This window comes from Temnothorax curvispinosus, unplaced genomic scaffold (genome assembly GCF_003070985.1).
Source record: "Temnothorax curvispinosus isolate PA1 unplaced genomic scaffold, ASM307098v1 QBEX01010194.1, whole genome shotgun sequence".
Classification (NCBI taxonomy): Eukaryota; Metazoa; Arthropoda; class Insecta; order Hymenoptera; family Formicidae; genus Temnothorax; species Temnothorax curvispinosus.
In genome coordinates, this window is record NW_020219974.1 from 35,147 (window position 1) to 59,213 (window position 24,067).

At 31.7% G+C, this 24,067-nt stretch overlaps 1 long non-coding RNA gene across 1 annotated transcript; it reads right to left on the minus strand.

Moving 5' to 3' along the window:
* Positions 1-14,287: 14,287 nt before the first annotated feature.
* LOC112459888 lies at positions 14,288-16,281 on the minus strand. Its single transcript, XR_003041379.1, has 4 exons — positions 16,175-16,281; positions 16,041-16,085; positions 15,865-15,968; positions 14,288-14,434 (listed from the first exon to the last, which is right to left on the minus strand). It is a non-coding gene; the product is annotated as an uncharacterized LOC112459888 (long non-coding RNA).
* Positions 16,282-24,067: the final 7,786 nt, after the last annotated feature.

Here is a 24,067-nt window from a genome sequence, read left to right on the forward strand (position 1 = left end):
ATTATTGTTTTATTTGATTCTCCGATTTGCGATAATTCTCATTCCGAAAAATTTATTTATTTGTTATTTTACTTACAATAATACTTTTTTAACTTATATCGATGCAACACTAGTAATCGACTATGCGTCGTAAGTACAGCGTACTGAAATCTTTGAACTTGACCCGTCGAAGAACTGCTGAGAAGTGCCGCGTATGCCGAGAGTCCTCTCCTTTTATAGGATCCAAAAAGGTTCTATAGATTTTTCTGGAAAATTCTGGTTGGTTCTATAGATGACTCATCGACATACTATATGTCGATAATTCTAGCTATAGATACTCGCGGTATTCACAGCATTTAAAAATATTATATTTTTACAAATTACCTGCGCGATACATCTTCAGCCGAACAAGTTAAAAAAAAACACATTTTAACAAATAATGAAGATACGATTAATGTTTAAATAAGCTTTAAATAAAAAAAAGCGCGACATGTACGATCACCGAATCAAGAGATACATCGTAGTGTCTCGCGCCAAGTACATTGTTGGAAAATTTCAAAAATTTGTGTTAAATATAACATAAATCACATGTCCCAAATAGTCCACTCAAATTTTTGTGTTATTTTAACATAATATGAATATGTTAAATGATAACACCGATAATATGTTAAAATATTTTAACAGAAAAGAAATGTAAATGTGTACAATTAACATAACTTTTATGTTAAAGTTAAAATTGTAAGCTAAAATCAACACTCTTTTTCTGTAAATTTTTAATCCCATTTTTGTTATACAGTAAAATCAACACTCTTTTTCTGCAAATTTTAACACATTTAATAAATACGTTCAAAGTTGTGTTACTTTAACATATTTTTTAAATTATTTTAATAATTTTATATTTTTAATTTGTAAAGTTCAATTAACATAGCAGGCATGTGTTAAATCTACACATGTATATATTGATTATTTTACACAAAAATTTTAACACAAAGACCCTTCTTAACAAAACTACAAAAATTTTCCAACAGTGATATACGCGCAGCGCAAGACCGCATCGTGTATTTTTACTCAATAGTTAAATTTGTAATAAATTATAAATGTGAAGTTAATATAGGTTGTACTTACCAATTAAATTAGTCGCGACACCATTTGTTCCAGAGAGTTGATCCGTCCAATGTCCACAGTGCTTTTCAAATAAAACGTATTATTAAAATCCGTGATATATACACATAAGACATAATATATCTAGCATTTGCCTTTATTTAAAAAGTGGAAAATTCCTATTGGGATTATTGGGAACTGGGAATAGAGGCACACGTTACGTATACACGTATACGGCGACGAAGTGGCGTGGACGTGGAAACGGCACGTACTGACAATTCAATGAGTGTCCACCTGGGGGGTGGTAGTTAGGACGGGCACGAAGTCGGCTTATTCTTTTGTGCCCCTCCGTTTTCTTTTGTTCGCGTGCATAAGAGAAAGGACAAAACAGCATAAATTGTTTTCTACCTGCGCCTCTACCCTTCCCCAACAATCGGTCTACGATTCTAAGAGCATTGCGAACGCTAAATAAAACATACCCTATAAGTATGGGTACACGATGCGTTTTTGCCTGCTGAACTGCTACATGACTAGATTTACATTGAAGGCAGCTGGAAATGTGATGGCCGTATTGCTAGCTTGGCTTTAGAATTTCAAATAATGCGATAATTTTCGTGCTAGTTGAACAGCTGACAGTAGCGCGCATATATATTTGTTAATTTCAAATATACATATATATATTTATTAATGTAATTTGGCGTGTGTACAAGCATAATTTCTCTTTATAGATCTTTATCAGAATTGAAATAGCTTCCTTTGTCTATTTTTCTTTCCATTACTTTTGCAACACGTGGTGGACCGGTGGACGTTACATATGTTTCTCCCTTATTGGCTTTCACAATAAGCAAACACAAAACCATGCAAGAAAAATAGCATTTTTTAATTTATCACTGAAATCTAGCCAAGCAGCATGACTAACAATTTCCAGCTTATTGTTAGCAGTCAGAAAGATCGTCAGCACAGGCGCGCGCAAGCGCATTCCAACAGACAAAATCGTACCGCGTGTCGTAGGTTAAATCTACGGTTCCGATGGTAGAGATGTGAAGAACGTTCTTCTACCACGTGGTTAATTTTACACTCTAAAAATGGCGCGTGGCTTCACATGTCCTCTTAACATTTCGCATTTATGCGTTTTTTAAGGTCATTATTATGCGTCATAATGCAAGTTAAATATAATGCAAGATAAAATTGTAAATTGATATACACGATATTTGCAATCTGAAATTGAATATATCTGAAAATGTAAATCGTCTTTTTATCGATTTTTCACGGGATATACTTGAGGCCGATTGAATCTTGTGAAATACGCATATTCTATAATAGATCGTCAATGTGCGAACGCAAATCTATATTTACGCACGATAATTAGACATCGGAATATTATAAGAAATAAATCCAGGGTTAACATAGATTTTACTTACTAATTAAACAAATTGCAACGCCACTTGTCCCAGAATTGATCCATCTTGTGTCCCAGTTCTTGTGTTCCGTTAATATTAACGATGAAACATTCGAGAATGTCGGTTTTGACGCGCGATATTTATTATTCAAATAACGATTAATAAAGACACACTTACAATATTGATTAATCAGAAATACGGAATTCAACATTGCACGTGCAGACAATCAAACTGATCAGTTACGCGAAAACATTAAAATTATATTATTAATAAATAATCAATGTTGTTTTATTTGATTCTCCAATTCGCGATAATTCTTATTCCAAAAAATTTATTTATTTATTACTTTACTTACAATAATACTTTTTTAACTTATAACGATGCAACACTATAGTAATCGACTATGCGTCGTAAGTACAGCGTACTAAAATCTTTGAACTTGACCCGTCGAAGAACTGCTGAGAAGTGCTGAGAAGTGCTGCCGTATGCCGAGAGTCCTCTTCTTTTATAGGGTCCAAAAAGATTCTATAGATTTTTCTGGAAAATTCTGGTTGGTTCTATAGATGACTCATCAACATATAGTATAAACACAGGTATAAAAAAATATGACCGGCGACTCACACCGGTCATATTTTTCTATACCTGTGCGGAGTCCATACTATATGTCGATGAGATGACTTGTCCTAAGGATACCTATACATTCCTCAGGTAGTTACATAGACGATAATCACAACATTTTATGTTCTCAACTATAATATTAACTTTTTACAAATTATATAAACTTTTAGACGAAAACTAAGACATTTCAAAGTTTCTTCAAAGTTTTTATTTTTATTTTGCTTTGAGCATTTTAGTTGCCTAAATTGTTTTAGAAACGCAGCAGGAATATTATGATTTTTCTAATTAAAACAGAAAAACATAAATTAATTATTTGCCAATTAACACTGACATTATAAACTTACCAAATTATAAAGTTTTTAGTCATTTAATCTATAAAACCGAGAACTTGAGTCGCCAGTAAATAATTAACAATTAGCACAGAAGTTGTGTTCGACCAAACTGGCAATTTTATTATTCAAAAGACGCTACGTTTCGACCGCAAAATTCGGTCCTTTTTAAGCGTGTATAACTCACAAATATTCCCTGGTAGAAATGTATGCAGTTTTCCTAAACATCCTTCCAGTTACTGTCTAGTATTACTCCATTCTCACTAGTGTAACAATACTGCGTAGGAAATGGACAAGAACTTGATAGAGTTTTATTCAGTATCTGAAGCAGTTTTCCTGGTAAAAATATATGCAGTTTGCGTGGACACCTGCCCAGTTATTGTCTAGTATTAATAGATGATTATTAGTTAAAATACTGCGTAGGAACTGGATAAGAACTGAACAATTAAGTTTCATTGAGTTTCTATTGTTTCCAAGACATATTGTAATATTGATTCAGTTTTATAACGTGCGCGTATTATATAGTCTGTATAAAATTAATTTAAAAGATTGCATAAAGTGTTAAAAGATCTTAAAACTGCGTGAAGAATGAGTGAACATGTAGAAAAACATAAAGCAAGGAAAAGGAAATTGGAGGAAATAAGGAATATGACAGGACAAAATTTTGTTGCAGAAATGACAACTAATAAGACAACTAATTAGAGGTGACCAAAATATTCTAATGACAATAATATTAATAATATAAAAAGTAAAACTTATAAAACTAATCCTTATATAAAAATGAAATTTTTGAAGAAAAATGTAAACGTGTTCATGATATTTGCAATCCGAATATAAAAATAAGGTCAATGAGAGGGTCATAATGCAAAACATCTTCGGTATATAATATGTATTATATACCGCTACGTTTAGTATAATATATCCCTGCTGAAAATGACCGATTAAATCCGATTGGTTCCGTATTAGTCCAGGCAACGTAGGCGAAAAACATGCGTTATTTGGAAATTTGTTCCCGAAGAATGAATTCACTTGAAACCTTTTGAAAAGTGTTTTTTTACCCTTAAATGGAAAAGTTTACCTATTTATTTTATGTGCTCTTACCTATTTTTGGAAAAAAATGAAAAAAACCGATTTTTTTAAGAAAAATGTGAAAAAATGATTATAATTAAAAAAATGTTAAATGTATAATCATGAAATTCATAGGTAATGTGTTTTTAAAGTTGCTGAATACGAATCTGAAGTAAAATTTTCAACATTATAAAATGGCGACTCAAAAGGGCGGGTAAAAAACACAAAACTAAGCGTTTTTTTGTAAAAATCGTTACATTTGTCATATTTATTCATATTTATTGATTTTCATCTTCATTCAATTCAATGGGTTCATCTTCATAAATATCTGGACATATCGGTACGTTTAAGCAGCCCTGATTTCAGTAATTTTGCACACAGTTCCGTGCATTAAAGTCCAACTCCTCTACAACCGCAAGCTTTTTTGCAGCCAGTTCGACAGCCGCAAAATATCATTTTTAAAATACGGTCTAGAGCTGGAAGTTGTTTTATAGTGATAGGTGTAAAATCATTATTCCAGCCCCATGCAGTTGCTGGCAATTCGTATTCTCCACTTTTGAACTTGAAAATATACTCTTTTGATATGCTGCATTGCAGCATCTTCAGAAAGAGGCAAAGTTTCAAGTTTAACGTTTTTATCACGCTCACTTGCACGCTGCAGTTCTCCGCGTGCGAGCCGAGAAATCCTATATAGTTTATAGCACTCCCCGGGAAATTCTACCTTTGTTTTATATACAATTCTTTAAGATTCGGTCAATTATTTCCCGAAAAGTTGGAAAAAGTTCGGATACCGGTTCCAAAAAAATCGGTAACAAAAAATTATACACTTTATATCACTCCTCGGAAAATTCTACCCCTGTTTCATATATAATTCTTTGAGATTCCGTCAATTACTTCCCAAAAAATTGAAGAAATTAGAAAAATTGGTTTCCAAAATATCGGTAACAAAAAACTATACACCTTATAGTACTTCCCGGGAAATTCCACCCCTACTTCATATACAATACTTTCCAAATCGGTCCAATAGTTTCTAAGATTACCCCAAACAACAGTACAAACGACAGTAAATACGACTTTTTTTACTAAATTGCGTGTAACCACTAAAATAAAAGTTCAAAAAAATATTTCCGATATACAGTCTTAAAGTTTAAGACCCAAGCTACAACATCCCATAAGTTATTTTCTCAAAAAAAATTTTTTTTTATTACTTTTTCGACTTTGAAAGCAGTAGAGAAATTTTCATATTTTCTAGTTCGACATTTACTTTTATATACTTTTTTGAAAAATACACTTGTTTAATATTTTGTTTTTTAAATAAAACATGTATCATCTTAAAGTACATATTTTCAGCTTTAAAAAACCCTGTTATTAAATTTCAATATCTATTTCTTAAGCAATAATATCTGAAGTCAAACTTGTTGATCAATTTTGAAATAACGAAATTTCAAGAAAACTATCAACTTTGAGGTCCCAACTTTTAAAAAATAAATTTTTGTAATTTTTTTCACTTATTGCATGTTATCAGCACATATTTTAAGAATATAATGCTTTAATTTAGAAGTAAAAATCTGCAAATTTAAATAAATGGCAATGATATTAGTAAAATAAGTCAAAAATTTCACATCGCCTCTCTTCAAATTCGATTTAAATATACTCAAAATGCTTTCTCAATTTTTCTAAACTACTTGAAAATTAGTAAATTACGTCTACTTTCGAATGCTTTTTGTAAAATTTGATTCTATCAATCCAATCAAAAGTTACAACTCTTTTTAAAAAGTGCGCGCGCGCCCGCGTATGCTGCAGGCGGCTTCACACGGGACGGCATCGACGCACTTTGAAGCGTTAATTAAAAAATTATTACTCCTACACATATTAATATTAAAAAAACTTTAAATATGTTTCTTTAGTAAAATTTTCTCCTCTTTCGATTGGCATGGTTTATTTTTTCATAAAATTAATGTTTTTTTAGCTATACTAAAAAAACCCAATTTTTTCGGTCTTTTTTGTTAAATAAAACATTTAGCACAGGGTTTACGTTGGTAAACTTTCGGGACATGTTTTCTGAAACCCAAAAGAACACTTTCCAAAAAAGTTTACTCTTCAAGGAGAAATTTCCAAGTGTTTTCCTACATTGACTGGACTATATTAAATTTGATGAAATTGAATCGGAATGAATGCGTTTTCAATCCGGTTAATCGGATGCCCGATTGGAAGTGAATCGGTTCTAATAACAAATTAATCGGAATCGTTTTTAATTTGGCATTTCCGGATTGATCTGAATCCGTCGTTATCAGTTTCAATCGTATTAATGCACATCCATTTTAATCGGGTGAATAAAGTGAGCACATGAATCGTGTTGAATCCGCATCAATCGTAAAATTTTAATACAACACCGAAATCGGATTTAATGTAATATTTCCGGATTCATCTGAATCCGACTGAATTGGTTTCAATCGTATTAATGCCAATCCATTTTAATCAGATGAATAAATTGACCACATGAATCGTATTGAATCCGCATCAATCGTAAAATTTAATACAACACCGAAATCGGATTTAATGCGATATTTCCGGATTCATCTGAATCTGACTGAATCGGTTTCAATCGTATTAATCCTAATCCATTTTAATCGGGTAAATAAAATGACCACATGAATCGTATTGAATCCGCATCAATCGTAAAATTTTAATACAACACCGGAATCGGATTTAATGCGATATTTTCGTATTCATCTAAATTCTACTCAATCGGTTTCAATCGTATCTGCGCTTAATCCATTTAAATTGGGTAGTGAAAGTAGCTATGTGACTCGGATTAAATCCGCTTTAATCATTAAAATTGTATATAACACATAATTTTTACGTAATAGAGTTCTTACTACAGGATTTCCTTTTGGTAAAGTCATGAATTCTATATTTGCAAAACTGTAAAATGTTTTTATTTAACCCTTCGAGAACACACAGGGTTAATTTGCCCTTTTTTTGCCAGAAAAATTTTTAGCCAAAAATTAAACATAAAAAAATTAAATTTTTTTCGTAAGAAACATTTTTTTTTTTTTAACAATTTGACCCTACACACACTTTGATCGTCTACCATTTTAAATTGACAAGTGCGATCAGCTTGAAAAAATTCCCAGATGTACTTGGAATATTGTTAAATCAATTGATATAAATAAAAAGTGCCGTTGGAATTATTTACATATTTTAAAAAATTTTAAAAGAAAAAAATTTTTTTTTAATTTTTTTGAATTTTTTTAAATTTTTTAAAATATGTAAATAATTTTAATGACATTTTTTATTTATATCAATTAATTTAACAATGTTTCAAGTACATCTGGGAATTTTTTCAAGCTAATCGCACTCGTCAATTTAAAATGGTAGACGATCAAAGTGTGTGTAGGGTCAGATTGACCCAGTGTTCTCCGTGAATGAAAAAAAAGGTGTGTTTTTGAAGGGTTAAATAAATACTGCACATTGTAATAAATTTGTAGTAAAAAGAATGGAATTATAATAAAGTAGTAAATAATCCTGTTTATATATCCGGAATTCACGGATTCTATCAGTTTGCATCGGTCAGTCAATCCGTTTAAATCATTATAATTTCGTGATTTCGGGGTTCACAACAATTCAAATCATAACAATTTAGACTGATTCAAACCGATAGAAAACGAGTGAAATTACATCTTTGAGTACAAATCCGTTTCAATCGTTTCCAATCGGTATAATCGTTATGAAATCATATCAGAAAATTTTTCTCGAAAAATGTAGAATACTCATAATAAAATTTACTAGATTTGCATCGCACCGGTAGGATATACGCGTATTCAACCGGAAATTAATATATGACAATAAAAAAGTAATAGTTTGATCAGATACATCTTGTGACCTAAAGGTAAATAAGTTTGCCATACTAATAGTCCGGGAGCCATACTAATAGCGACACAAAAGTGTCAGCGATTTGATTAGTCTTAGAACAAAGTAATTTCTCTTGTTTTAATAGTGTTGTTGATAAAATGCAGAGTCTGGCTGCGCTGTCTCGCTGGAATGGGCGTTGCGGGCGCTTTTGATCTTGTCAAAAAAACACTTATGTTGGAAGAATTTGATTAGTGCTGAGCTTTTATATATTTATTGTTTTTTTGTATAAAGAAATGTTTTAGAAGAGTCTGGCATGCAACTGACACTGGAAAATGAGTCTGACATCCTCCCAAAGTCGTTGTAAAAAGTTGATTTGTAGAATCATTTGATTAAAGCTGTAACTTGTCAAGATGGTAGTTTAAATATATAAAATTATAAAAAAATAAGTCTGGCTACTTGTACTGGTTGGAAAATTGGTCTGGCACCCCCTTTAAAGTCGTCTGCACGAGCGCGCCGGTAGCTCGTTGCCCGCCGTATTTGTAATATTATTAACGCATTATACTCATTAAAAAAGATTTTACTTGTCCAAAAGAAGAAACGTAAACGATTTCGTGCTTATTAGTAGCGGAATAATGTGTAATTAATTATGTAATAATCAGAAATAAAGTAATTTAAAAATAAAACTATATTTTAAAGTAGTCAACATTATGAAAGTATACGCTTATAAAAAATCAATTAACTTTATTTATTAAAATTATTAATTTATTCATCTGGATAATCTGTAATCAAACTTTCAATTTCTGATGAATTTTCATTTTCATCATCGGTGAGCTCGGTATTGTCGGTATCGTCATCGGATTCTTCTTCGATTTCCTTTGATTGAGTACGTTCATGATCTGAAAATGATTCAAAGTTGAATTTATTATTAAAATTACACGATTTTAATAAGCTGCGATAAAAACAAAACTTTTACAAACTAAACTAATTAACTCGTTTTATTTGCAAAAAAATAATTATTAAAATCATATTTCTAAAGTCATGATTAAAGATTTATTAACAGTATTTAAACCAAAATTCTTTATATTTTTATAAACTAAAATATTATAATATTATACAATAAATAAATAATTAGTTATTATAATAATAAGTATCTTTATTAATTTCAAATTATTTGTTGCATCATTATTATAACTTTATTATTAGTTTATTTATTCAAAATTAATTTTGCATTTATTTAAAATAAAATTAATTTATGAAATATACCTTTATTTTCTTCCTCATTCGATTCTTAATCCGGAATTCATGAATTCGTAACGATTAAACCGATTAAAAACGATTAAAACGGATTTGTATTCAAGGATGTAATTTTAATCAGTTTCTATCGGTTTGAATCGGTTTTAGTCAATCCATTTCAATCGTTATAAATTCATGAATTCTGGATTAAGAAACCGGATTTCCACCGATTCATTTAATTCAATCGGTTTTTATCGTTTTGAATCGGTCTTAGTCAATCCGTTTTAATCGTTATAATTTTGTGAACTCCGTTTTAATTAATGTGAATCCGTTTCTGTCGTTTTTAATAGTGTTTATATATATTTTTCAATTTGTTTTAATAATTAACTAAATAAAGTGTAGTGTAATGCGCGATCTAATAATCATGTTTAAATATACAAATAAAATTGGTCATTTATAATTAAATACATTAAAAGGTATAATAAATTGCTTAGATGACTCAAAATCTTTTTGATTGTCCAAAAAAAAATATATGTATATATTTGTATAAAAATAAAATAAATAATATCTCTCATAATAAATAATATCATGTAATAATAATATGTAATAAGTAATGTTAACAACTTTCTGATGACTTTTTGGTATTTATTTAATCGGTATTACCGGTAACAAGAAATATTACTTGTTAGTAATGTTTTATATTTATTTCAATATTAGTCTCGCTAAAACTAGTATTAAATCAAATTAGAAACATATTTTATTAAAAAATAAACAAACTGTTTATAATGATCGATAATATATACTGTCCTTACGTTATTTTTTTGTAGCTGCGCTTATTTAAGGGCTTACACCTGAGTAGAATTTTGAAAAAATCGATTTTTTTTTATTGCATTTCTTGAAAATATATAGTTTCAAAAATATTGTGTTAAAATATTATTAAGAAATTCGAAGAATTGTAGAAGTTACGGAAGTTTTACTGAAGCGGGGCGGAGCGGAGCGTAGTGGTATCGCGCCTTTTTCGCCGGTATCGCGAGATAGCTCTCTCCTCTCAGGACTTCGTGTCCTTCGAGAAGCCTCTCCTCAAGTCGTCATCGAAGGACTTTTATATGGCCCCGGAATCGCCGACTAAAAATAAAATTATAAAAAAAATTTTTTTTGAACAATTTCATTGTTAATTAACAAAAAAAATTTTTTTAATTATTACTAATATTTTCGAGTCAAAATAAAACTTTTTTGTCTTTTGCATTTTTTTCGTAAGACGAGTTGTTTTCAAGTTATAGCATTATAAACAATTAATGATATCCAAATCTCTTCTCAAACTTTAAACGCGTTTTTCTCGAAACATGGTTTTTAAAAACGGTGTTCACGATATCTCGAGAACGGATCAATAGATCTTTTTGAAATTTGGACACGACATTCTTGGATGTTTTGTCTAATTAGCTACGATCAAACTTTTATAAATTTTTTGTTACAAATGTTTAAAAAATGCATTGGTAACTTGAAAAAATAGGTCAAAAATCGACTTCAAATTTCAAACATTTCAAATTTCATTTTTCGAATTTTTTTTTTAATTTTTTTTGGCCCGTAGCTAACTGTCTTGTATATAACTAATTAGGAATTTAATGCATATTTTTGTACCAGATGACGTGACAACCCAAAATGGTGAACACCGCAAAAAAACGGGGCTTACGCTGATGCCAATAAACAATATTTATTGTTAATAAATTTTAATTAAAAAATTCACAAACGTACTAGAATACATGCTCTTTTTAACAGAAAAAAAAAGTTTTTGAATAAAGCAATTATTTCCCGAGAAAAAAATTCCCAAAATATGGTCACTTTACTCAGGTGTAAGCCCTTAAAATGCATTTCTTAAATATCTATATATGTCTTAATCATAAAATATATCCTGCTGCATCAAATTTTCATATCATAAACATAATTATAATAATTAGCATTTATTAACATATCTCTGTTTCGTATGTTTGATGTACATTTCGAGATTATGCAGTCTGTAAGTATTTAAAATACAATTTTACATATGTATAACTATTCTAAAACAGATGCAATGTCTGGAATTATTGTTGTAGAGGAGACCGAGGCTATCTACTGTCTACGGGGGCTATATATATTATGTGTCCACAGTACTGATATCTCAAGTTTTAAGAGACCGATGTCTCCATCATTGTAACAAGTAGTTGAAAAATGCCCTACGTAAGATATTTAAATGTTGTTTGTTTTCTTGCGATGTCTCTCGCAGACGCTATACACGTAATTATTCACATTTTTTGACGGTCGAAAAATTTGCTGTGCGACAGTAGTTTAACTCAAATTAAAGTAAGCAATTCATAATATTATTAATTAATATATCAGGTGTAAGAAGCGCCAAATCTTAGTTCCACATTATCTAAAATTGGCAACATATATATGGGGCTATCTGTCTACGCTTGACTTGTCTACTTAAAAAGTTCGCCTCTTTAAAACGTTAAAAGATCAACGATTCTAATTATGTTTTTCTTTAATAGCAAGGTTGAAATGTTATACCGTTAAAATTTTAGCCAAATATCTTTATTAGTTTCTTAGTAAACTTGAAAAAAGCGTAAAGTGTGGACACATAGCCCCGGTCTCCCCTACATTACCTCAATATTTTTTTCACACATATCAGTCGAAAATTGAGTATTCTAAAAAAATTGTAATATAAATATATATCATTGTCTTAAGTTTACAGTGACGTATTTTGTTATAAATGAAGATATTACCACATCTATTTCACTACTTTTATCTTCCAACAACTTATCTTGAGTATCAGATACTTAAATTTCAAAGATTTATTTCAATAAGTATTTATTAGATTACAGAATCAACCCTTATAACAATTAAAAAAAATATAATTTTACAAATATGCAATCTACTATCACGTAATTATTGATTTCCTAAAATAAATGGGGTTTAAAATCTTGTGTATTTGAATTAAAACATGGCATCGGATCTAAAAATGGCTCAGGAATTTACTACTCAGATTTTTGTCGTCTATCCATCCCTCGGTGATTAGGCGGAACTTTCGAGTATATTTTACAGATTGTAAGACTTCGAAATTTACAAATAAAATTTATAGGTCTATCACTATTTTAGACATTTGTTCACTTTTATGAAGTAATTATTCCTTTTAAAAAACTGTTTTTTATTATTTTGCATTAATAATGATTGTGTTAATTGTGGTTTTAATTTCATCATATATTATTTTATACCAAATCAATAAATCGTTTGCTTCGTCTCTTAATATATCTAATTCTATATAAAGAGGTATATAGGTATAACACTTCCATATATGATAAATTTTGTTCCAAGAATAAGAATATAATTATATATTTTACCTCTGTATGATTTTCCGTCAAAATTATATTTATCTCACTATAATTATACTTCTGCAGCTTTTTAGTAAGTAGCTTCTCCAAATTCGAGTTCTACAATTATTTATTCATAATGCACCATAACATTACGTGAATTAAAGTTGTATAAACATTACTTAACTACAAAATATGAACTTATCAATAATATTTTTAAAATCAAACAAGATAAATAAGGTATTTACAACAGATCTTCCGTAGGTACAAAAAAGTTACTTTAATAAAACAAACTTTATTGTATGATATCCATACAATATCTGTCGTAATATATTGTATATATAGAAGGAAAGATCTGTCGAAAAGGTCTTATTCCTCTTGTTTGAATTTAAAAATATGTATATTAAATTGTGTTGAAATTGAAAAAAAATATATGGGATTACATCCTGATTAATTAACGAGCTTTTTGATCTTTTGAAATTATAATTATTTCTTCCATTGTCTGAATTCTCATCTTCTGGCGCTGACTGTAACAGATGTAAAGATACACTACATGTTTTTTTTTTGGCAATCATTTCGTCCATCTCCTTCTTGGAATCTAAAAAATTAGAAGCATTAGTATTTATATATAAATATTTTGATAATGTTTTAGTCTTACACATAAAAACAAGTACTAAAATGTATTATACATGATTAATTATAGTAAAAAAGTATAGATTTAAAAATATGATATTTGATTTATTATAATATTTAGTAAGAGAGAAACTGCATGCTTTATTATGACATAAGACTTTTTGTAAAAAAAAAAAAAAAAAAAAAAATTATTTTTTCTTTAGATATATAATGCATATTATACACACCCAAATAGCACAGATATCCTCAGGACATCCTGGATGTATGTATCAAGGATGACTTGAGGACGACTTGTGCTATATCTAGCTGGGAAATATGTATATATTGTATATAAAATTTTTAAAACTTAATACTGTTAATGTATTTTTATTAACATAAAAAAACATTAATATTATGTACATGCTAATAACAAAGCTGTTGCTGGAAATTCATTTTCACCCTGTGTCAATAGATATTTCATTATTCTTCTATATCTTTATGTATTTTTCTTAAAATTTTGGATGCAAAAAGTTGAAACTACATTTTTTTTTCTTTTAATCGACCCAATAAAAATTTCACATAAGCATGATGCATTTATGTTGTACTAATAAAGTAACGTAAAATCCTAAGTAATGAAAAACTATCACGCACAAGTTTCCGAACGCAGCCTTACCCGGTACACGCGTTGTTACGCGTTATAACATAACATTCGTCAAACATGCGTCTCCATAGTAGGTTATCATAATCAAATACATGATTTTTGTGTATATCTCGATCCATGCGCTGTGGCAGCGCGCGGGCAGCGTTTCAAAACTGTTTGAAACTGGAATCATTGCCTCGTCCTCAATAGCCCAGTAAAATGACATTGGAGGAAATAATTCGAACAGGGCTGAAACTTTGTAAACAGGCTTGTTTTAGGGTACTATTTAACATATTAAAAGTCTCCATATGTAGACGCTACGTTGCGGGCAAGGGAGGGTCCAAAAGGTCCGAAAAACCAGTTTTTCGCAAATAACTCGGAAAATATCAACTTTACGGAAATTTATGTAAATATAAAAATTGTAGCTTACAAAATTTCGCACAATTTCGTTTTTTATTCAAGTCTGTACGACCAAATGGAACAAAAACAGAATTTTTTTAAACACGCTCAGATTAATAGTAAATGTTTATCTTATCGGACGACCGTTAGAGGGCTGGGGGCCAGATGGGGCCCAAAACTACGTTCTAGAAGCTTTTAGAAAACCTCTCCTCTTAAGACGCTTAGGAAATGACGGAAATCTCGCGCGGGAGATTCTGATGGGCATTTTCGGGTATAAATCCTTAGTTTTAAACTTCGACCATTTTTCTAACTCCTATTCAATTTCAGACATCACTTTCGACATTTGACTGTACGTTCAAGTCCGAGCATTCGCGCTCGATTCTGGGACTTAATCCCTGCACTCTTATACTTTAAGACCGCGCTTCACGCACAACTCAGGCTGCGGTTCACTTGACGCTACAAATGCTTTGGAGCGTTTTTCTTCTTCTTTCTTCATTGAAAGAAAAGAGAAGACGAATGCTTTGAAGCATTTGTAGCGTCAAGTGGACCGCAGCCTCAGTTGTACTAAGATTTTAAGAATAAAGGTAAGATAAGTCTAAACAAGAGAATAAGCTTGAAATCTGGGATCTGACCACGTATTAAAATTCTTAATCAATCACTTCTGAGATTCGACTCGCAGTTTTCGCTGACAAAAAACGTGGCGATCTGTCATGGACGCTGACGAAGAGTATGGCAAGCTGGTACTTTCGCTGCCGAAAGGCGTGGCGGTTACGGGGTTGATTCTTAGAAATCGCAACAATCGTTATTAATTCCCGAAAGTGAATTTGGCCTTTACGCTGACGAAGAGTGTGGCGGATTGGCTTTGAGCCCTGACGAAGACTGTGGCGAGCTTAAAATTCATTTTCGAGAACGCGGGCTGAATAACGAAAAAGGGAGATAGACGAGTTCAAATCAAACGAATTAGGTTCCAGATCAAACAAGCTGTTACTTCTAATCGAGATCTTCTCCCCCTCCTCTAGAAATTACAACAACTAGAAAACGCACCTCCATTTAAACCTATTCCTGTCGATTTCGACATTGATTATCCTATAATTACAGTCAGATAGACAAAAGTGATCCTCGTTACAAAACTTAGAAACTCAGATATCTTTTTGGTCCCGAATAATAATAATATAATAATAATAACTTTCACACGACTTGTCCAAATCCTTAGTAAATTGCTTAAATACATTGACCAAAAAACGGACGAACAACAGACAGAACGCGACAATAATGAATATACTAACCTCCGGCAGCCAAAAGACCAGGGATGTCTCCCCGTGTAACTGCATCTCTGATGGTGTATGCTGTCGATATGTAATCGCCCCGTCCCCGGGACGTCTATCACCTACTGAAAAAAATTAATTTATAAAAATTATTTTTTTTAAATTACACACACACACGCACACACACACACATATACCTTTGGCGAGAGCATGGCGGATCCGTCATCGGAATATCGGAAAATCTATTAAAATATATTAAATATGAATTACTTCTTATTATTATTATATATAATTATATTTTTTAAAATAAAATGTTATTTAAAAAACTCACCGTCAACATGCTGAAACGTACATGCATTTCGGCTGGGTTCTCCGTGTCAGCCGCAAATTTAACGAAATTCTTGTATCGTCGACCGTCCTTTCATCAAGGTTCCTCTCGTTCACATCATGCTGTAAAAAATTAAACAAAATATATTATTAAGGTAGTCGTCTCGTCAGGGCATGTATTAAATAAAGTTTTCGATTTCGGATTTTATATCAAATTATATGATCAGCTTTGCAGTTGATTTTTTCTGTGGCTCCTTACCGACTATTTACTCTCAAAAATCGATCTCGAAAATCACAAATTTTGCATTACTTCATACAGACGGCCAAAAAAAGAAGGCTCTATCACGGTTTCAATCACATATTTTCGCATTTTTCAATTAGATAAAGTGAGAAAAAACATTGCTTTTTGTACATTAGATTTCAAAGAATCCGATGCAACCATAAAATATATAGTTTACCGGAGATTTCGCTGCTAATTTTTTAGTTTATTTTAGTGAAAATGCGGTAATCGAGCAGACATTTTTTGGTCGAGGTGAGGTTGGGAAGACTTGGCAACGCCGCTGGCTAATCACTGTAGTTGCAGGTTATGGGGCTCGTCTTTCTTAGCCGAATTGGATAGTGATTGACACCCCTGTCATGCGTTTTGAAACCTTTTCTCAGCAATTGTCAAAATTTAATCGAAAAGAAGATTTTTCTCACTTGTAACCTTTCTCGACGACTCGCATGATCAGCTGATCAAAACGGAGTCAAATGAGAAAAATCACATAATTTGGAAAAAGTAACATACTTTGTCACGTATGAAATTTTACACCATAATTCATAAAATTATTTTTTCTTTAGCAAAAATTGCCTGAAATATATTTCTGAACGTGAAAACCTACAAACAGTCACATGACTAGCACGTAGCGAGACACCTGCCTTAAAAAAAACGCGCGCACACAAACAAATCACGTACCTCTGAAATGAAGTGCATGCTGCTGAAAATGTCCGATTGAAACCGATTGAAAAAAATTCAATCCGTATGAATCCGGTTTTTTAATCCGGAATTCACGGATTCATAACGATTAAACCGATTAAAAACAATTGAAACGGATTCGTATTCAAGGATGTAATTTTAATCGGTTTCTATCGGTTTAAATCGGTTTTAGTCAATCTATTTCAATCGTTATAAATCCATGAATTCCGATATAAGGAACCGGATTCACACCGATTCATTTATTTCAATCGATTTTTATCGTTTTTAATCAGTCTTACAATTAGTCAATCCGTTTCAATCGTTATGATTTCGTGAACCCCGTTTTAATTAATGTGAATCCGGCTCTGTCGTTTTTAATAGTATTTATATATATTTTTCAATTTTTATTTTAATTAGCTAAATAAAGTGTAGTGTAATGCGCGATCTAATAATCATGTTTAAATATAAGAATAAAATTGGTCATTTATAATTAAATACGTTAAAAGGTATAATAAATTGCTTTTAGATGACTCAAAATCATTTTAATTGTCCAAAAAAAAAAAATATATATATCTATATATTTGTATGAAAATAAAATAAATAATATCTCTCATAATAAATAATATCATGTAATAATAATATGTAATAAGTAATATTAACAACTTTCTGATGACTTTTTGGTATTTATTTATTATCAGTATTACCGGTAACAAGAAATATTACTTGTTAGTAATGTTTTATATTTATTTCAATATTAGTCTTGTTAAAACTAGTATTAAATCAAATTAGAAACATATTTTATTAAAAAATAAACAAACTGTTTATAATAATCGATAAAATATACTGCTCTTATGCGATTTATTTGATGGAAGACGATTGTCTCTCTCAAAGGATCCTTGAACGTATTCCGGTAGATAATTGATTTGTGACTATAATTTGGCTGCCAAATCTTACTCCATCAAAAATATTAATAAAATTAGTTTTACAAATCTGTATTAATATTGAAACGTCTACTTGGCGTTATAATATTGTAATAGCATATTAACTTCATAGTAAGAATATTTGTACACATTCAATGTTACAATTTAAAAGATGGAAAAGAGAGAGAAATAAAGAGGGAGAAAGGGAAAAAGAGGAGTTATAATATGTCATGTGCAAATATATAAATGTTAATTTATTTTAAATAATTAATTCTTATTTTATAAGCGAAAGTCTTTTAACAAGTCTTTCATTCTTAAAATATTCATTAACATTACAGCGTTATTGCTATCCGCGCGTAATGACGCATTAAAAGAACATGTTAGACCAGGGATTACCGTACATACGTTTAAAACATTTAATTTTATATCGTGAACATAAGCTATTTACAATTATTCTCTATCACAATATTCAAAAGCGAAAATTTCTTAACCGTATGCTTTTAATTTTTTGCTTTCTTTATGTTTGAAATAGACATATGTGTGCGTAATCGCGACAACGATCTAGGTCTACCTTAATAGCCTGCCGTTTCGTTCATTCATTTTTAACGTCAAAATTCTAGTGTATTTTATAGGTTGACGATATTTTACAGATTGTATTACATTTGGTTTCGTAACCCGGAGTCTGCATTTCCGCTTATCTATACATATCGTTTTTTATCTTTCAGAAATCTTTGAAACCGACCGCAGAGATCGGTCACATCGAAAATGTCAAAAATTATGCTGTATATTTCAAAATATTTCAAAAGGTAGCTGTTTAATGATATCGAATCTCTTTTGTATGAATATTTATATCAAAAATATTCAACAAGTCTCCTAAAGGCTTCCATTGCTCGTGATGTATGATCGGTACGAGTGCCGAAGAGAAAATGATTTCTTCGTCATGGCGGGTGGAGGGGGTAGGGGGTAGGGGAGTGAGGGAAATGGGGTGAGGGGAGGGCAGCCATTTTCGGGGTAGTCACGTGATGTCATTTGATTTGAAATTTCTCTCGACCAATAAGGGGAGATAGAAAGGAGTATAAGCAGCATCGACTGCGGAGCTATATCATTATCCTTTAGACTTTCGAAGGCTACAGGTCTCAAATCGGGAGCAATGGAAGCCTTTAGGAGAATTGTTTCCTATTTTGATGTATTCATACAAAATTAAGAGATTGGACATCATCAAACAGCTGCCTGTTGAAATATCCAACATAATTTTTGGCATGTTGGACAATAGGTCTCTCCGGTCGGCTTCAACGGTGTCTGAAGCATGGGAGACGATAGCTATGGACGAACGGAGACGTAGGCTCCGCCTTGCGAAATTAAATGTAATGCCTGTAAAATGTAAACCTGATGTAAAATGTAATAAAATTTTAACTTTTAAATTCAATGAACGGAACGGCAGAACTATTAAGATAGTTCCGACTCGGTCTCGCCGATTGGACATGTATCCATGCACATGTATCCAATTTAATAGAGATAAGAGAATTAGTAATCTGCGCTTTTGAATAAAATAAAAAATAAAAAATAAAAAAAAATAAAGAATAAAAGTAAATAAATAAATAAAAAATAAATGTAAGTAGCATATGTGTGTGGTAGCTCTTGAATAAAAATAAATGTAAAAAATTCAGCCCGATATATCAATATTTGCAGAAGTTAGAACAACCACGGACATTTCTAAAAAAAATCGAAATTTTTTTTAAAAAAGAACCTCTTTACCGATCATCGCCAAATTCAATACCAACCTTTTTTGAATAATACTCTATCAATTAAAAAAAAACAGCCCGATATCTCAATGGCTGCGTTCAGCAGAACGCAACAGTATTGCAACTGTTTTATGATTCTCTGCTGAACGATTCTAAACGCACCTAAAGTCTCAACACGTTCAGCGGTCGCCATAATTTTCAGCGAATTAAAACTACGTAAAACGTCAAGCTGTCAAGCAAAACGTCATCGACATATAGTATGGACTGTGGTATGGACTACGCGATGTATAAATGTATGGACTACGATATGTACAAATATTAATATAAGAAAATAAAGAAATATATAATTATAATTTAAATAAATTCGGGTTAGCACGCATATAACATAGAATGATAGGTTAAGGGGGTTTACACCACATCAAAGTATTACATATTTTATATACATTTAGGCAGTCTATACACGTACGAGTTTGGCTCGCAAGTCCGACTCGGCTCGGCTTCTACTCGTTCGTGGATGAGATGTTACGAGCCGGACTCGGCGTCAAATAAACCAAATTCGCACATTTTCTTTTCGTGTGTAGTGAAAAAACGTTCGAGTCCGGCTCGCGAATCAAGCTCGCAGACCCGGACAATTGCGAGCCAAACTCGTATGTGTATAGACCCCCTAAATGTATATAAAATATGTAATACTTTGATGCATGTATTATACTTATTAATTAAATGTCATGGACTTATGTACTTATGTAAATTTTTTCAATAATTATGTTGAAGAAAATTACCAAGAGATAGTAGGAGTGCTTAATATATTACAAGATGTGCCACAAACATCATTAGAAGGTATGTACATTTTATTATAGTAATATTATAATTTGAGTTAGTACATTACATTTAATTAATAAGTATAATGCATCAAAGTATTACATATTTTGTACACATTTAACGATTTAACCTATTATTCTATGTTATATGCGTGCTAACCCAAGTTATTTAAATTATAATTATAATATATTTCTTTATTTTCTTATATTAATATATATATGTATATGTATATATATATATATATATATATATATATATATATATATATATATTATACCTTTTTATAACTTTCTGTACGTTTCCACTGTATTTATTGCGTTATAAATAATATTTTTATATGTATATTTATATTTATACATTCTCAGATGTTAATACACTGGAGGCAGTTATTTTACTGATAACGTTTTGCTTGAGATACAACGTACTTTTAGTTCGCTGAAAATCATAGCAACCGCTGAGTGAACGTGTTGAGACTTTGAATACGCTTAGAATCGTTCAGCAGAGAATCATAAAACGGTTGAATACTGTTGCGTTCTGCTGAACGCAGCCAATACCTGCGGAAGTTAAAGCAATCACAACATCAAATCTGTACATACACACACACACATACTTCCGGACATTTCTTTTTAATGCAATATTTTGACGTTTTAGAATACTCTGAACATATTAGCATCAAAAACTCAAAAACAATCTTTTTTTAGTTTCTTTTACCCCTATTTCATATATAATTCATTTAAATTTGGTTGACTAGACCCAACTTTATACGCAATCAAAGGTTCATACACGAAATTTACGAAAACAAATTTATTACTTCCTCTATGAGGAAGCAATAAATAAATAGAAAATTAAATAAATAAATAAATAAATAAATAATTATGGTGCCGAAGGCCATTTTCTAGGTCTGCGTTCAACAAAAAAAAATCAACAAAGAAACCATATTTTACGTGACTTAAACTATAGATTTTTAGTTGAACGCAGGAAGAGGTTCTTTCAAGATTGCAGCCGGATATTTTTTTAGGTTATAATTATGGTGCCGAAGGCTATTTTCTAGGTCTGCGTTCCAAAAATTTTGTATCGAAGAGTTTCTTATGCATATGTTATAGAATCGAGCGCCGATGACAGGCTGCTATAATTTATCACGTCCTATAAAAAGCTACGTGTTAGGACATCCGTCCTCGTAGCTGCTCAGGTGGGGAGGGGAGAGAGTAAAGATAGAAACAGTCAGGCTCGTACTGAGACGTGACACAACCCAACCCTGTTTTTGTATCAAAGACGACTTTTTTTTATGGGGGGAAATCCTGCATTGGATACCCCCACCCCTAGGGCGGGGTGGGCGATTATGTCGGACTCCTACCGACTAAAACCCCCATAACGATCCACCAGCCTTCTGAAACTGTAAGAAATAAAATAGATTAATGGTTTATTAAAAATAATATAATAATAAATTTTAAAAAAGTAATACTTACGTGTGTGTGTTGATATTTCATGAGGCTTTACATTTCCATGCAACATATATCCTATTTCGTGCAAATAGGACATATATTGCATGGAAATATCATACACAGTGGCTCTCTGCAACTCCCAGAAACAACCGTCTAAGGTTATTAACTGGTCGTGCGGGCCGGTTTTGTTTTCGCACTGTATACAATTGTAGATCATCATTGTCATCAACCGATGTAATGCACGTCATACATCTCACATATGGTCCACCATTCGTGTAATAGAAGCGTATCATGCAACACTTCGTGCGTCCGTTTATACGGTCAATCTTTCGGGTCGATTCACAGTTCGATAAACAAATTCTCTGCAGTTATCGTCATGCTCACTTTCATAACTGCTGTCGTCCGACAGCGCGTGTTCTTCTTCTTCTTTTTTTTCTTCATCATCTTCATCTTCTTCTTCATTCCACAACTCGGGTGCTTTATTTCACAGCGCGTCGTCTTCTTCCTGTTTTTCCTCACCTAATGGTACGTGTTCTTCATCAGCCATTTTAATGCAATATACAAAATATAAAGACACGAAAGTGTTTCATGTCAAGTACGCGCGCAGCACAAAACTCTTTTACGCACGAATGCACGAGTGCAAGTACCTGAAATTTTGAGATTTGCTTTATTTGATGTGTAGGTATGATTGATGGGGGTATCTCTCAACATGGTAGTGAAAAACAGGGACGAACAAATTCTATCTTTTTCTTTGCGTGGATGAGGCGCATACGAATGACCATACAAATGTTATAGAATTGAGCACCGATGACAGACTGCTATAATTTATGACCTACAATTGTCACGTCCTTTAAAGAGCTCGAGATAAGCAAATAGCTTACAATTGAGATCCAAAGGGTCTAAGGGATGTCACGTCTCTGTGACGTAGAAGTAGAAGAGGAAGAATAAATGATAGAAAAAAGAGAAAAAGTGATAGAAGAAAACGATGAAGAAGAGCGTTAAAATCATAGTATGCTCAAGCAAGCAAACGAGCAACTTGAGAATATGGAGCAATCCGATCGACTGAATTCGATGGAAGAATTCAGTGCGTGGGAAGAATTCAATGCATGGGAAGAATTCAGTGCGTGGGAAAAATTCAGTGCGTGGGAGCAGCGATGCAATTAGGTTATCAAGGTAAATGTGCAAATTAATATTAAAAATAATGGAGTGTGATGTGACATAATTTTGCGACATAATTTTGTGACATTATAATTTTGTGTCAAGGGTTTCCACAGTATGGAGGCGGTGGAAAGTTTTGGTCTGAGATTCACGCGGAAGGATCTCTACACGCTGACCGACTCAAATTGGCTGAACGATGAAGTAATAAACTTCTACATTAATCTGTTGATCGCTAGAGGTACATCTTCCAACACGTATCCAAAAGTACATACAATGAACAGATCCTTTTATCCGAAACTTCTGTCGAGCGGCCACTCGTCTTTGAAGCGATGGACCAGGAAAGTTGACATATTCGCACAGGATCTTATTGTCATACCAATACATTTAAACGTTCACTGGTGCATGTATATCGATAATAGATTTCCGCGATAAATTGATAGTATATTATGATAGTATGGGTGGCGATAATCTGAAATGTCTAGCGGCGTTAAAACATTATGTACAGGAGGAGAGTCTGGACAAAAAAATCTTACGATATGAGTGATTGGAAATTTCAATCCGCCAAGAATATTCCGCAACAGATGAACGGTAGCGATTGTGGCGTATTTTCTCGCATGTTCGCCGAATACGTCTGTGCAAATAAAAAAATAACGTTCACGCAGGACGACATGCCGTACTTTAGGAACAAAATGTTTAGGGAAATAATAAATGATAAACTTTTGAAAAAATTATATAATAAATAAATATTTGAAATATAAAATACAAAAAAATGTGTGATTAATATTTTTTCCATTAGTATTATACATACATACAAACATACATACATACATACATACATACATACATACATACATACATACA